The sequence below is a fragment of the Lagenorhynchus albirostris genome, chromosome 9 (genome assembly GCF_949774975.1).
Source record: "Lagenorhynchus albirostris chromosome 9, mLagAlb1.1, whole genome shotgun sequence".
Classification (NCBI taxonomy): domain Eukaryota; kingdom Metazoa; phylum Chordata; class Mammalia; order Artiodactyla; family Delphinidae; genus Lagenorhynchus; species Lagenorhynchus albirostris.
The window spans coordinates 67,349,503-67,366,311 of record NC_083103.1 but is presented as its reverse complement, the minus strand read 5'-3'; positions in this window follow the sequence as shown (position 1 = coordinate 67,366,311).

Here is a 16,809-nt window from a genome sequence, read left to right as displayed (position 1 = left end):
TCCCTGCCTTCATGAAAGGAAATTATGGTAGAAAATTATTTAACAAAAATATGAACAAAGAAGAGATAAACAAGCAAAAAAAAAAGGATTGTTGAATTGTACTAAATATTATAAACAAAAGAAACTGAGCACTCTGTATTATGTAAGGTGGTCAGAGAGGGCTTCTTTGAAGGATGACATTTAAGTTGGTAGCTGAGTGATCAGAAAGAGCCAGGCATCAAAAAGACCAGGGGAAATGTTATAGGTAGAGGGACACAAAGTGCAGAACCACTGTCATGGGAATAAACTTAGCATATTCTAGGAACTGTCAGAATGCTAGTATGAGCTGTGCATAGTGAATAAAGGGGGAGTAACACCAAAGAAAGTTAGAAAGTCAAACAATGGCCTGATTTTACTGGGCCTTAAAACTAGAACTGCAAGATAAAATACAGGATGCCCAGTTAAATTTGAATTTCAGATAAATAACTAATGCCTTTTTTTGTGTAAGTATATCTCAAATATTGCACAAGACATACTTATACTGAAAAAATTCATTGTTTATCTGAAATTCAAATTTAACTTGGTGTCCTGTATTATTATTTGTTAAATCTGGCATCCCTACTTATAATTCATGGTAACTAGGTAGAATTTTAACATAAGTGGTATGGGAAGCTACTATTTTAAGAAATAATTTTTAGAAAAATGATGTATTACCTTACTTACATTTTAAAATGATCCTTCTGGTACTTAAAGAGAATAAACTAGAAGGAGATGAAATATAAAAAGAGGTCACTTAGGAGGCTATGACAGTAGTCCAGAGGAAAGGTGATAGTAGCTTAGACTGGCATAATATAGGTAGCTATGGGTTCAAAGTTTATTTTGGTGTTGCAACCAACTGAATTTGCTGAAAATTTAGGTGCTGGGTTGAAGAAAACAAAAAGAAATCCCCAGATTTCTATGGAATGTGATACTGCTTACTGAAAGGCAAAACACCAGGTTGGACAGGAGAGGTGAATACAAGGACCATGGTTTTTTGAGGAATCTCAAGTAGAGATGTCAAATAGATAGCTCAATGAATAAATAAAAGTTCCTCATCCAAGAATATATTTGTCTTAATGAGATAAATAGAATGGATGGCAAAAAAGTGAATGACTTCCCTGTGCCAGGACTTAACCTAGGGTACTAAAGATAGAGCAATGTTTAGAACAAATTAATTTGGAGAAGAGCTCATGATTAGGGGACATTTTGTTTTGTCCAAAATGTCCACTGAGACATTTGGTCCATGCCAAAAGGTCCTATCACAATTGTCCACACTTAGAAAACATCCTTGGGTTCAAATAGCCCATAAAGTTCATTTATACTTTTGGTTTACAAGATTAATACCTAAAATACTATCATGTTTTATTTGTCCGATAATTGTATTGTGGCTGTATAGCCAATAATAACCTTTCTTAGCCTAGCTGGTAATCGCACCTAAGGTTAAGGTAGATGGATTGGGGTTCGAATCTTGCAGAAGAGTGGGATTGATATTAACTATGTATATGAAGGAAGAGAGTCCTACAGTTAGAGAAATGCACAGAGGACAAGTTGAAGATGGATCTCTCTATGCAAGTTGCATTAATATGGCACTGGGCATTTGGTTGAATGTGGCTGGGTTGTTCAATAAGAAAGAAGTTTGAAAGGAGGAGCTTGATCAAGCCACTGTATCAAATGGCCTAGAACACATTGAATAAGCTCATTACAGAGCATCTTGCTTGTTTGGGAGGAGTGAAAAATGAATGTGGCTCTCCTACCACATAGTGATCAGGTTTAATAGCCTCCATAAGGGGGATACTGGGTATCTAATTATCCCCCTACAACTGTACCATTGCCCAGGGTTAATGGGTGATGTTTCCCTTGAACTGACATCCTATAGAGGTATGATCTGGTAGACTGAAGGAAGTGTCTGTTGCTATTTGTAGGGGTTTTAGTGGTTGTGACTTCCATGCTAACCTGCCAATCAGTATGGACCACCACACCCTTGGCTGGTGTCTACCTACTGACTGGTCCAGCTCGGGCCAAACGGGGTGTTGAATCCATAAGATGTTAGTAATTTTTTTTTTCTTTACCAGTAAACCAGCAACCATTGGTTAGATGGTTGAAATAAGAAGAAGAAGAAAAAAATCTCTCTTTTTGTACTTAGTAATATGACATCTTTATTTGAAAATTCTCAGTGGAATATGGCAGAAATAGTGTTCTTACCAAAAGAAAAGTCAATGTTTCATTATAATAGTTTTAGTTACCATTTAAATTCCTTTAACAGAGATAGGAGTAAAAGGTACTGGTTCTGTGAAGAGATGAGAATCTGCAATGCCTCATATACAAACAGTCAAAATAACATTGGATAACATTACAATCATTCATAATGGGACAAGATAATATAAGCACAATGTGGGTGTTGAAGGGGAAGTAAGGAAAACCATGTAGGTTAAAACAACATGCAAAATAAGAACCAAATGCAACATCATCACAAGTACTTCAAAGAACTCTTATGATACGTGTGAAGAGATCCTGTTAATGCTACCAGAAACTTATTAAAGAAGCAAGTAAATAGAATTCAAAACAGACATTCACCTCCAAACCCAACTTCATTGCATGGAATTGAAATTCCAGAAGAGTATAAAGTGATCAGACGGGGAGAACCACTTTCTTTTATGCATGATTCCAGTGCTCAAGATGACAAAAGAATTCTTATGTATACAACTTATGACAATATTTGTTAGTTAAGTGTCAGAACCACATTTTTCAGTGATGACATCTTCAAGACAGCACCAACATGGTTTACTAGAGTGTTGTACTTACTGTGCATGGTATAGTATTGGGTTGTACTATGCCATTGATTTCTACACTAACAATGAAAGGGTGAGAAGACATTTACAAATATATATGCATATGAGAAAGTACTTGCATTTACATGGGAAAGAAATCTTTACATTAACACTTCATTGTGCATGATAGATTTTGAGATGGCAAATATAAATGTGATTCAACTACAAATACCAAATGCACAAGTAAAATGATGATTGTTTTACTTTTCACAATAACTGTGGCAAAAAAAATCCTCTTTGGATCTAACATGCAAGTATATGAAAACAGAAAGTAACACCATTTTGGACTTCCATTTGTACCTTTGGTGTTAGTAAATGAAGCTTTTGAGTACATTGTGGAGAATGCAGAAGAAAATTTGGATGATCTAATGGATTATGTCGAGAGAGTGTGTGTCCATGGAAGGCACGGCAGAGGCAGAAGAAGACCACCAGAAACTTGATTTCCACTGAAGACTTGGAATGTTTATGCATCAGTATTGAATGACAATCACAGGACAAACAATGCAGTGGAAGGCTGGCACAGCAAATTTCAAAAGCTGATGGTAGTGCATCATCCTTCAATGTGGAGATTTATTGAATTGTGAAAAGATGAAACAAAACCATGAACAAGTTATGACCTAGATTCTTGGTGATCACACTCAAATAGGGCCAGCAACTTCATGATGATATTAACAAAATAAAATTTGTACAACCAAAATTGTTAACAGTTATACCAAATAAAAAAGCCAATAATCAATATATTTGAGAGTGAGTGCTCATTGACTTAAGAGTAACCCTGCTGAATTTCATGACAAGGAAGAACAAGAATAAATGTGAAATCCACAATTCATCCTGAATTCCAATAAAAATATGTAAATAAAAATTTAATGAAGATAATGTATTATTTGATGAATCATGGACCAAATGTCTCAGTGGATGTTTTGGACAGGACCAAATATCAAGGACATTTTGGCGTGAAACAAATGTCTTGAGGGAAATGATGTTTTAGTAGGAGACAGATATGTAAAGAAGGACAGTACAACTGGTTAACTGCTATAAAAGAGGTATCTGCAAGGTTCTGTGTGGGCATGGGATGTGTGGAAGCAGAGAGGAGATTAATTTTGCTTAATAAAGGGTTACAGCTGGGTTGGGTCTTCAGGGAAAGTAAAACTTTGTACAAAAATAGTGTGGGGAAAGAATGTGGCAAAGGGAAGAAAAAGCAAGGGAAAAAACAGGGATGAAGAGGCATGGCTTGTAAGAAGACCAGGGAGAAGACTCGTGTAACTGGAACTTAGTGGTGCTGGGAAAAGGTAGGAAAGAGGGCGAAAAAGGTGGGCTATATTGGATAAAGTGTGTTGTGACTGTATGTAAGCCAATTGGACTATTCATTATAAGTTTTGTTCATTTTAACTTTATGTACTGATAAAATTAACTGTTAAAATAACACGTGCATCTCTACTTCTAATTCTCCCTTATGTCATGAAAAGTTGAATTTTCAGCATGAACTTGTAGTAATTTTGTATGCATTTCCTTCCCATTTCTTTTAAGTCTTATGTCAGATCAACCTTCTCCACAGTTGATTCAATGGAAAATATGGAAGAAGAATAATTAGATGAAATAGTGGAAGATGTAATGTTTACTAGTTTGTGATACTATGTAACTAATAATTAAACATGCTATAGAGTTACCCCACACTTCTCTTGAGACTAAGGTGCATATGCAGGAGTAGATACCCATTTCTACATTTGAAAATTGTGTTGTCCTTCCTCTAGATATTTTTGCCTTCCAAAAATACTCTGAGTCAAAGATTCTAAGAGGGTGCTAATGTACTTTTAACATTAACCCAGGGCAGGAAGAACTAAGGACACGTATTATGTGGTAAATATGTCAAAGTTCTGAAGTTTTCTTGTAGGCAATATTTTGTTTCTGTTCATGGGGCCACAAAAAAGTTGTGCTATGAAAGTAAATCACTTGTGCATTTTGAATGATCTTTAATAGTTATTAGGTATTATTTATTAAGATGCTACTAATGCATTGACTTTTTAAAATTGAACATTGAATTCTAACAAATTAAATATAAATAATTAATCTAAAACTAATAGAAATGGATTAAAGTGGGCAAAATATGATCCAGGATCTTTTTTTCCCCCTTAGCTAAAAAGAAATTAAGCAAAATAACATGGATGAATACTTATAGTTTGTGACTTGGTGGACTTCCTGTGTTTGATTCATCTTCCAGATAGAATCCCTAGCTGTTGTTTGGTGCCTTTGTGAATTCTCTCCTGACTCAAGAATCAGTTCCTTAGAGTAATGCCTTCATCTCTAATTACCCCATGACCTCACAGTTCACTTGTTATTGTCAAACCTGAGTAACTCATATTCTGAACAGCTACTTCACTTTGGCTTATTCATAGAGCAGAGAACAGATTATGTATGATTTTCTCATGTATGGCTTGTGTGACCTTCTTCAGATAAGTCTGAGGTCCAATCAGCCATTCATTTCTTTCTCAGAAGTAATTCAGAACATTGTCTATTTCTCCTTAACTCTAGACCCCACTCAGCCTAAACTCAATGGACTTGAATGCTAGAAGTAGTGAGTTTATACAATTATAGAATTATAATCCTATAAGGAACATTAAGAGATCATGCATTGCACTACTAGTTCTGCTCAGGATCATGTGCAAACCAACCCAGATATAAAGATCTATCTTAATTACTGAACAAGTTAAACTCATTTTTTTCACCTTTTTCAATGTTTGTTTTTCAAGCTGGACAGTGAAGACTGGTATCTAGAGTCCCTTGGCATCGAGAAAGATTAGTTCAGCCAAGGTGACTTATGGAAGAGCCACAGCATTTACAGCCTTGTCTTATGACCCCTCCTACTCCACTGCTTAGCCTATCTCTTTTCAGCCATCCTTGCTTCTCTTCATACCAATGAACAGAGAAATAAAGTGCAATCCTACTACCAGTGATAAGAGGAAAAATATTTCTGTAGTACAAAGAAATGAGTTTGGGAGACCAGATAGACCCGGGTTCAACTCCTGCCTTTGTCCCTTTCTCTTTCTGAGAAATTGTTAAAGTTTCTTAATATCACCTAGCTTTAGTTTCTCCATATACACAACGGGTTTAATAAAGCTTCCTTCCAGACTTCATGAATGATTGCAAGGATTAGAGATGACTGCAGTGGAGATTTTCAGGTTGTGGCATAGTTATCAAATCTCTCCCCAATTTCCCACATGTAAGGTATGTCAACCCCCCCAAAATGTAAGAAAATGGAGGTGTGGGGGAACCACTCACAGCAATGAAAACCAACAAGTTATCAGTAACTGTGTGTACAGTGACAGACGAAAGGCAAAGGGATTTTGACAATATCAAAAGATAGAGAACCCCCAGATTTCCCAGAGATTCTCACTGGAACATGTCTAGGCCCATCTGAAAACAGGAGCCACACCCTGGAAAAAACTTGGTAGCTCAAACTCACTTGTGAGAGTGAAAGTTAGACAGCACTCGAGCAGTCTAGACCCGGGAACAAGCCAAAGAAATTTTCCAGGAAAAAATGGCAAACTGAGAGAAATTGCTAGAAGTAGAACTGAAATTTAATAGAACAAGGATAAGAGGGAGGAAGAAAAGAGTAGAACCAGATAAAAGTGGGAAGGAGCAGATAAAAGAGGAAGGAGCAGAAGGCACAGATTTCAGAAAGGGAGAGGCCATGATTTGAGCACTCAAAGAACATGATAGGAGAGGGGGCTCCAGCAAACTGTGACGCTAAGGAAGACAATGGAGCTCACAGGCTCCTGTGAAGAGCACGAGAAAAGTCATCTCGCAGCACCATCAGAACTAGAAAAACATGGCAGTAAAATCCTGTATGTGAAGTTTTTATTAAAAGAGAAAGTATGAAAGTGGGAATGAAAGAGAGAGAGAGAGAGAGAGAAGCAGAGTAATTCTTCTACAATGAAGGCATTTCAGGGTACATTTCTATGAAGCAGGTGAACACTATCAAACACTGTGACCTAAAATTTTCAAACAAACAAATTAAAAATAGTAGAAACTATGAACAAGCAGCATAAAATAATAAACAGAACTACACAGACATGAGATGATGGGAGGGAGAATTTTGGAACTTAGGAAAGAATTAGAAATAAAAGGAAGGGCCACTCCCAGAGGAAGTCTAAACTAACAGAAGAGCAAGTAAACACTTCAGAAAAGTCCTTAAACAAAATAAAAAGGGAAAGGAGAAAATATAGTAAAATCTAAAACAAAGTAAGAAAGAGATAAAAAAGTTTCAAGAGAAAGTGATACAGAAGATGAACAAAGAAGACTCATTCTATGCATGGTAGCTGCCCCCAGAGAAGAAAAGACAAGCACTGCAACAGAACAAAAGTCAGGTATTACAATCAAGAATACTTCCTAGAAATAAAGATGTAAAAGTGCACATTAAAATGCTGACCCACACACCTGGGAAAAATCCAACTGGAGCAGGTAATAACAAGACAGAGTTCAGTAAAACTATGACTTAAAATATAATAGAGGGCTTCCCTGGTGGCGCAGTGGTTGAGAGTCCACCTGCCGATGCAGGGGACGCGGGTTTGTGCCCCGGTCTGGGAAGATCCCACATGCCGCGGAGCGGCTAGGCCCGTGAACCATGGCAGCTGAGCCTGCGTGTCCGGAGCCTGTGCTCCGCAACAGGAGAGGCCACAACAGTGAGAGGCCCGTGTACCAGCAAAAAAAAAAAAAAAAATAGTAATTATATATATATATAATAGAAAATAAAAAGAAATCCCTTTGCATCCAGGGCAAAACCGAGGTCACTTAAAAAGAAAAGAAATTGAATTATCATCAGACTTTTTAACTGCAATAATTTATATCAAAAGACAAATGTCACCAAAGAAAGAAAATATGAGCTTAGGATTTTATATCCAACCAAACTATCCTTTAAGTTGAAAGTCTCCAGAAAATCTACCACGATTATTTAATATCTCAGGAAATAACATTACCATAAGATTTCCTTGAGGAATCTACTAGAGAGCAAATAAAAACAGATAATATCATGAAAAATTATAAAGGTCTTCTGTGTGTGTGTGCGTGTGCGTGTGTGTGTGTGTGTGTGGTGTGCATCTTCTGACCGAAATACAAACACATTACTGAAAAGAAATTGAACCAGAATTAATAAAAATATGCAGCTTAAAGTACTGATATACAGGGAAATCATGGGACAGAGACACATGCTGAATAACATTATGGATGCAATAGCAAAACCCAGATTGAAGGATATTCTAAAGGCGTACCCTTTGTTTTCTTTACCAAATAAAGTAAGAGGAGAGATAAATATTTTTAGCTGAACCAACTGTAAAAATTGAGACAACTTAGAATATTTGAACATTGGCTTGATATTTGATGACAGGAGTTATCAATATCTCAAGGTACAATAAAGCTTGTGTTTTAAAAGATTTCTTATCTTTTTGAGATACATGAAATATGAAATATTCATAGATAAATTGATATTAGTGACCTCTGCTACTACATTTGAATATCACATAATTACATCTTCATTAATATCACTTTGGTCAAAAGACCATCATCTTTCGCTTGCACTAATACAGTGGATTTCTCACTGGTCTTCCCACTTCTACTCTTTGCCCTCTAAAGTTTATCCTCAACACACCAGCCAGATAATCTTTTAAACATATAATTAAGATAATAATCTTAGCAAACATTTATGAAGCACATGTTTTATTTCAGGCACTGGTCTAAGTGCTTTACATATGCTACTCATTATTAGTAACAGCAATCCTACGCAAAATTGGCCCCATTATTATGCCTGTTTTATAGATAGGGCAATGGAGACACATCAAAGTTTAATATCTAGCCCAAGTAAAGGAGTCAAAAATGAAACTCATGCAGTGTGAAGTCCTTAACTGTTGTATACTCTGCTATTTTTAGCACTTGCTCAAACTCTTCAACCACTATCTCCAGCACTTGTAATAAAATCCCTTTCCTTTCCATATGGTTGGTTGCGCAGCTTGTATTTCTTCCTCCAGCTTGCTGCTACCCAAGCCCTGTCTCAGGGAATAGGGTTATGTCAACAGAAAAGACGGAGCACCTTTTTCTAATTTCCCAAAGAGAGCACTTTTTTCTAATTTATCTGCTCTGGTGAGGCACATTTTTCCAATTTGTACAGAGGTGCCAAATGTGCTACCGCAGCCCTGACAAGGCCCTGCACAGTCTGGCCCTGTCTCACTCTTCCCCCCATTAGGTGCGCATCTCTCTCTTACTCATTTCATTCCAGTCACATTGGCCTCTGTCAGTTTCTAGAATTTACCAAGCTCTTCCCTAACAGAGCATCTTTGCTCTCTGCCAGAAACACTTTTCCTTGATCTTTATCTTGCTGGTTTCCTCTCATCTTATGGACTCTGTTAAGTTATAACTATTTAGAAAGGACATTTCTTACCAACTTCTCTATGTCCTTCTCCAACACAGCATTCTGTTTGTGTAAAACACAAATTAGGTCAGATCATTCTCATGTTACACTCCATTTTGCTCTTATGATAATGTTGAGTTTAAGGGTAGAAAAAGAAATTGACACCCATTAATTTCCCCACTGGGTTTAGAATTGAGAAGTCCACACAAGAGACAAAGAGATCAAGAGCCATGTCATCCTTAGTGGTAATGATAATTGGAGAATATGTCTTAGCTGTGAGACCACAATGGACCTGTGACTTCTCTTCCCTGAACTTCACTTCAGAATTGCAGGCTCCACTCTACCCAGGAAAAGCCACCTCCAAATGTTTTCCTGCATGTGTGAGCAGGTCAGGATGTTCTCTCCTTGTGGTCACACAGATCTTGAAAAGAGAATGTCTGCAAGGGTCACCAGCTGACATGTCCAGTTTCTTTTCTCAAATTCACTAATCAATCAGGTAAGTCACTCCTCTTGCCTCTGGTGGGAATGGAGGAAAGATAGAATGGTTGCTGCATATTTTTATCTGCCTAGGAATACAATGGATAATCTCCCTTCTCTCCCTTCAGTGGAAACCAGTGTGGTGAAACCCGAGGGAAAACCTACTTGGGATTTCCCCCCAACAAATGCAATCCAGTGTTCTTACTCTGCTGGATTGTCTCACACTGGTTTATTAAATTTTCAGGAATTTTGTGAGCTAGCTTCGAAGCTTTTGAGAGTGTGAAATTATTCATGAGGAGAGTATTCACATCATGAAAATTGAAAATTGGTGAGTGCTACAGATCTGTGAGCAGGTTGTTAAAATGTCCCAACACGCCCATTGAGGTACCCACCTGCCCATCTTTCTGACCTCTCCAGGTACTACTCTTACCTTCCTCACTGAGTTCCAGTAATAGGTCTTTCTGGTCCCAAAATGCTAAACTGGTTTCTGACTTAAGTCCTTTGCACTTGTTCTTCTTTGGAATGATCTCCTATACCTCTGTTTGGCTTATTCCTTCTCATTCAGATCCCCAGTGAAACACTACACCCTTGGAGAGGACTTCCCTGACCATCCAAACTAAAGAAGTTAACAGTCACTGTCTATCATGTTGGCTGTTTCTGTTTTTTTCATAGTCCTTCACCATCTAAAATTTTCTCAACTATACTTTCTCCATAGGATGTAAATACTATGAGAACAAGATCTTGATCTATCTTGCTCACTGCTGTATTTCCAATCCCTAGAACCATGGCTAGCACACAGTTAACTGAATATATTTAACAACCATGGTTCAATCCTGACTATAGATTCCAATGGGTGAAAAATAAAGCAGTGATAGGTCCAACTTCAAATCTGGATAAATATATTTTTTTTCTGATGCCATAAATGGTACATTCCCTACTTATGAAAAATAGGATACTACCACACAGAATGAACTCTTATTCATGGTATTTACAGTATACATCATACTTTCTACTTGGGATTCTCCAAAGAAAATTGGTGATGCAGTTTTTTTCTTGAATGTTTCTTGAAGTCCCAAGTAGGGATTTCAAGGGCCAAACCCAGTGATTTCCTTTCAAGTAACTTCCAGGACTTTTTCCTATAATAGGAGAGCTGAAAATGTACCTTCCTTTTATAGAAATTTTGATTTTAAATCATTCTTTGCTTTCAGTGAATTTTTGACATTGTTATTTTTCTAGAAAGCTTTTTCCTAAATATTTTATAATTGGTGAAGTCTGAAATAAACTGGTTAGTTGGAATAGAAAAGTCTCTTATTATCAAGCTTGGCATTTATTGTGAATGTTGGCTTTTGTGTGTGTATTTTTATTTTATTTATTTTTTATTGAGATATAACTAACATACAACATTGTGTAGGTTTAAGGTGTAAAATGTGTTGATTTGATACATTTGATATAATGTGTCAATATGGTTTATTGCAATACAATTACAGTCTTAGTGTTAGCTAACACCTCTACCATGTCACATAATTATTATTTCTTTTTGTGTTGAGAACAATTAAGATCTAGTCTTTGGGCAACTTGGAAATCTATAATACAGTTTACTGCCTATAATCACTATGCTGGTCATTAGATCTCCAGGACTTATTTATCTACTAGTTGCAAGTTTATGCTCTTAAACAAGTTGGCTCTTTAATTGGTTAACTAAGAGCTGATTTCAGATTCAGAATAAACGTTGAACTCTTTAGAATCATCCAGTTTCTTAAAAGCTGAGTGTGCTCAGCAGAACATTTTAACTTTCCATAAGGACACATTGCTCTTTTGTAGGAACAAACAAGCAGCTAATAACATTAGCAAGCTCATCGAAAAAAAATTTTTAAAGAACTTAAAAAAAAAGATTGAAATACAATATAAATCAAAGCAGGAAGTCAAGACAAAGCAGCATTCTTAAATGTCCTGTTCAGAGATTCAATACACAGATCTCCTTCAAGATGGTGAAAGAAGAGCCACCCTTTTCTATGGCTGCAATGTCTCCACCTTTACTACGCTCTTCATTGGTGGCTCTGACATGAGCCATTCTATGAACTGGTACAGAGTCTCTCTTGACTTGAGATGTTTTCCCTCTTCTCTAGACTCGAGACTGTTGAACTGAGACCTTTTTCTACGATTCTGTGACCCCTGCCTCCTATCCAGGAAAACATGACATCTTATTTTATGGATGTTAGAAACATGATGTTTATCAAAACCTAAGGTCAGATATTGATTTTGACAAGGGATATTTATAATAATGAGAAAGAACTTTATGATAGTGAGATTTGTGATGGGATCATGGGCCACTGTCCTTGAAGCTCTTTAATGGGTTGGTTGACACACGAGTAGCCTGAGGCAAACTTGTCATTTTATTGACAGTTTTCTTTGAGGTCCCTTAGGACATCTAGGTTCCCATCCATGCTAAGTGGTAACTTGTAGTAACATTTACTTCTGGGGTGCTGGCCTCCATTCTCCCTCATTGAAATGGAACATAACTTCCTTGGGGTCTCTGTTTCAAGCTACCTATAGAATACATCCATTGAGGTGAGTTACATTCATTATTAATGACAAAATAAAATCAGTTATCTATTCCATGCATGATTTTACTTTGAACAGCAACACACACATGACCAATTATTTAACTCTGTGATATGAATTTCCATTCATGAAATGTCCAGGTTATAAAAATGGCACTACAGTGTCTTTATAATGCTCTTCAAAGCTCCTTAGCTTAGATAAGCACCCAAGGGGTGAAAGGAAAGGAGTTTAATGTTTACTGAGAGTATGTAATGGAATGTTTCTATGTATTCCACTCTTGGTTAAAATTTTCTCTGAAAATGAAATTTGTTGTAAACAAAGTAGATGGAAAGGCTGTTTAATGCCCCTATGTCTATTTCTTAAAAATCTGGATTAAAAATATTCCAATCTCAACTCTGTAGCACCATGAAAAAACAACAATGACAACAATAATACCTTATTTCTTCAGTTATTGGCATATTTGAAAGGATAAACAAGCTTTAATTTACCATCCAGTTGAAAAATATAAATATGAAGTGGACGGGTGCATGGAATCTTGTGTCATATAAATCTCAGGATAATGGGGACAGCAAGAATTCAATGTTATTTAGATTACAGTTTTAGGCACAATATCTCCAAATTTTACACAAAATATATCCACAGACTCAAGTTTAAGCAGATGAAAACTTAAAACTTTTGCCTAGACAAGTTATTGTCAGAATCTGAAAGAAATGTCTATTCACTAAAAGATCTATAGAACTGGATTAAAAATTGTAATTCATAAAAATAAAATGCGTCTACCTACCTCAAAGTATGTATTAAGACCTTTTGTACTTTTGGCCTCTGGATCTAAATGCAGTTCTAAGTTAAGTAGCAAATGTGTTGATTGGTAGTTTCTCTTTGAGGGAAACAGATCTCTGTTTCCTATTCCCCAGCGAAAGTATCTCCTTTAATGTTTATTGGCTAAATTGGGAGAAAACAGTGTGGTGGTCCCCAGGGTTGCACATTCATCTTAAAAGGTATAGATTCCTACAATTAAAATACCAGTAGGCAGAATCAGAAAATAGCTCTATTAACCATGCATCATGGAGATTTTATTTTCCCAAATATTTATTATGTTCTAAGTATGAGATGGCTGGGCTTTTGTAGTGCCACAGTCCCAAAGTCAATGAAAGTCCTTGAGTCTTTGGTAATTTCACCAATGACTAAGCAAACCAACTTGCCAGACAACTTATAGTTTGAATAAAAAAAAAACACTAATAAGACCTTTGAACTATTCTCCTTTAGAATAGATTCTTCCCATCCACCCTCCCATTAAGGAAAGTCTATGTGAAAACATTGAAAAACAAGGAAAAATTATTATCATTATGAAAGTTCAGAGGAAGAGGAGATCTTTGCAACTTGTTTAAAGCAAGAAAAAATTTATGAAGATGGTTAGTATTCTCAATAGAGTATCATAATATATCACTCATTTGAAACAAGTTCAGAAAACCATAAAAAAGAAACACTGAGCTTAGAAAACAGGAAAATGTGTAAGATAATGAGCTTTTATATGGAAACTAAAAATGTAATAGCAGAAATAAAATTTCCAGTGGAGGTAGTGAAGAAGAGTTAATTAACTTGGAAAAATTAATCAGTGATGTGGAAGATGAACTTGAGAAACTTGCCCAGAATGTAGAGATGAAAAAAAAAAGTGTGAGAGAACATAAAAAAGCCCCACAGAATTCAACTTAAGAATTATGTATTTTCCTGAAGCTATAATCAGAATAATCAGAAATAAAAAAATTAACAAAGGTGCATCTAAAGAAATCTTTCAGAATTTGAAAGAAGTGTGGATATGTAAATCTAAAATCATCTTTTCCAAAAAAGTCAGTATAAAGAAAACCATACCTAGACTTGTCTTGTAAAGATTTTTGAAATATACTTATAAGGGGTGGGGGACAGGGCATTGGATAAAGGTAGTCAAAATGTACAAACTTCCAGTTATAAGATAAATAAGTGTAGGGATGTAATGTACAACACATTAAATATAATTAGCACTGTTCTAGGTTACATATGAAAATTATTGAAAGTAAAACATAAGAGTTCTCAGTACAAGGAAGAAGTTTTTTTTTCTATTTCCTTAATTTTGTATGTGTATGAAATGATTGATATTCACTAAACTTATTGTGGTAATTACATCATGATGTATGTAAGTCAAATAATTATGCTGCACACCATAAACTTATACAGTGTTGTGTGCCAATTATATCTCAATAAAATGGGAAGAGAAAAAGAAATACACTGACATGGAAAGAAAGAAATTAAAGATTTACAAAGACAAACCAGTATAAAAACGGAAAAAATGGAAAAAAATTGACTCAGATGTCTCTTTTGCAAAAATAAATATTAGAAGAGTGTCTATAGAATTTGGAGACAGAGAAAAAAGAGACCCAATAACTTTAAACCAAACCAAGAAATTTTCCTTTGGCTAGGGAAAGAGCAAGACACTCAGATTTTCAAAGTCTTAAAAAATATACCACCCAGTCCCTTGCTCTGCTCAGTGTAGACCCACACTCCCAAATGTGTGTGTGGATTGCATACTCCAGGGGTCTTCATTTTGCTGCTATCTCTTCTGCTTTCCCCACAGAAGGATATTTATTCATTGTGCATGACCCTCGCCACTCAATGCAGATGGAATCTCTTGTTGTTGAAAACATACAACTGATGTGTTTACTCTGTTCCTGGCACTTTAGAGGCATGGGAATACACCCTGCTGCCTTTATCAGGAACTCTGAGTGTGTATTGCTTGTAGACTGAGAATCCAAATATGAAACCAGAGATCCTGGGTTTAAATCTTAGCTCTGTTCCCAACCAGAAGTGTTACCTTGGACAAGTTATGTAAACTCTCTGTCCCTTAGTTATACCACTGCATAATGGAGATAATCATAAGTATATGACATGATAGTGTCCTAAGATTAAATGCAATAATAGATGCAAGGCAGAAAGAATAGCATCTAGAGCATGGTAAACTTTGTGCAAGTTAACAGTTTTTATTTCAGCTGTAGCTAAAAATTGATTACATGCTTCCAGCTATAATTGATGTGTTGGGGCCAAGATGGTGGAGTAGAAAGAACCAGACCTCACCTCCTTCCACAGGCACACCAAAATTGCAACTATTTACAGAGCAACTATCCATGAAAGTGATCTAAAGACTAGAAGAAAAGATTTTGTACAGGTAAAGATATGAAGGACCCACAGCAAGACAGATAGGAGAAGCAGAGATGTGGTATGGTCAAGACACATACCTCCAGATAGGTGACAGGCAAATGAGAGGATAAATAAAATTGCAGAAGTTCTCCCCAAGGAACAAGGGGTCCCTAAGTTATATATCTCTGTGACCAGATGGGAGTGCATTGCTGGGCCCCATAGGACGTTTCCTACATAAGACCACTTTTCAAAGATCAGGAAACATACCCAACCTACCAAATACATAGAAATAAAAACAATGAGTTAGGGAAAATGAGGTGACAGAGAAAAATGTTCCAAATGACAGAACAAGATAAAATCAAACCAGAAGACCAAGGAGTGGAAATCACTGAAGCTGCATTAAAAAAAAAGAAAAAAAGAATAAAACAAAAATGAAGACAGTTTAAGAGACTTCTGTGACCCCAACAAGTGTAATAATTTTCACACTGTAAGAGTCCCAGAAGGAAAAAGAGAGAAAAGGGGGCAGAGAACATATTTGAAAACATAATAGCTGAAAACTTTCCTAGCCTGAGAAAGGAGACAGACGTCCAGGTCCATGAAGCACGAAGAGTCTCAAACAGGATCAACCCAAAGAGGACCACACCAAGACACAGCGTAAATTAAAATGGCAAAAAATAAAGATAAAGAGAATATTAAAAGCAGCAGGGGCAAGCAACAATTTACCCATAAGGATAAGCTTACCCATAAGCTTACCCATAAGCTGACTCCCATAAGGATATCAGCTGAGTTTTCAGCAGAAACTGCAGGCCAGAAGGGGTGGCTTAGTATATTTAAAGTGATTAAAGGGAAAAGCCTACAACCAAGAATATTCTACCCAGCAAGGCTTTCACTCAAATTTGAAAAAGAGATCAAAAGTTTTACATATCAGCAAAAGATAAGGAATTCAGCACCTCAAAACCAGCTTTATAAGAAATGTTAAAGGGATTTCTTTTAGCAGAAAAGAAAGGGCAAATTAGAAATATGAAAATAAAGAAAGGAAAAATCTCATTGCTAAAAGCAAATATACAGTAAAGGTTGTAGATCAACTACTGATAAAACTAACAGGAAGGTTAAAAGACAAAAGTAGCAAAATCATCTACATCCACAATAAGTATTTAAGGGATTCACAAAACAAAAAGATGTAAAATATTATGTCAAAAACAGTAAACATGGGGGGGAGAAAAATGCAGGGTTGTTAAAATGCATTCAAACTTAAGAGATTAGCATCCTAAAATAATCATGTGTGTTAGTGTATATATATTTATCCTGTTGATCATTTGAAATGTATAGAAATATTGAATCACTATGTTGTGTATCAGG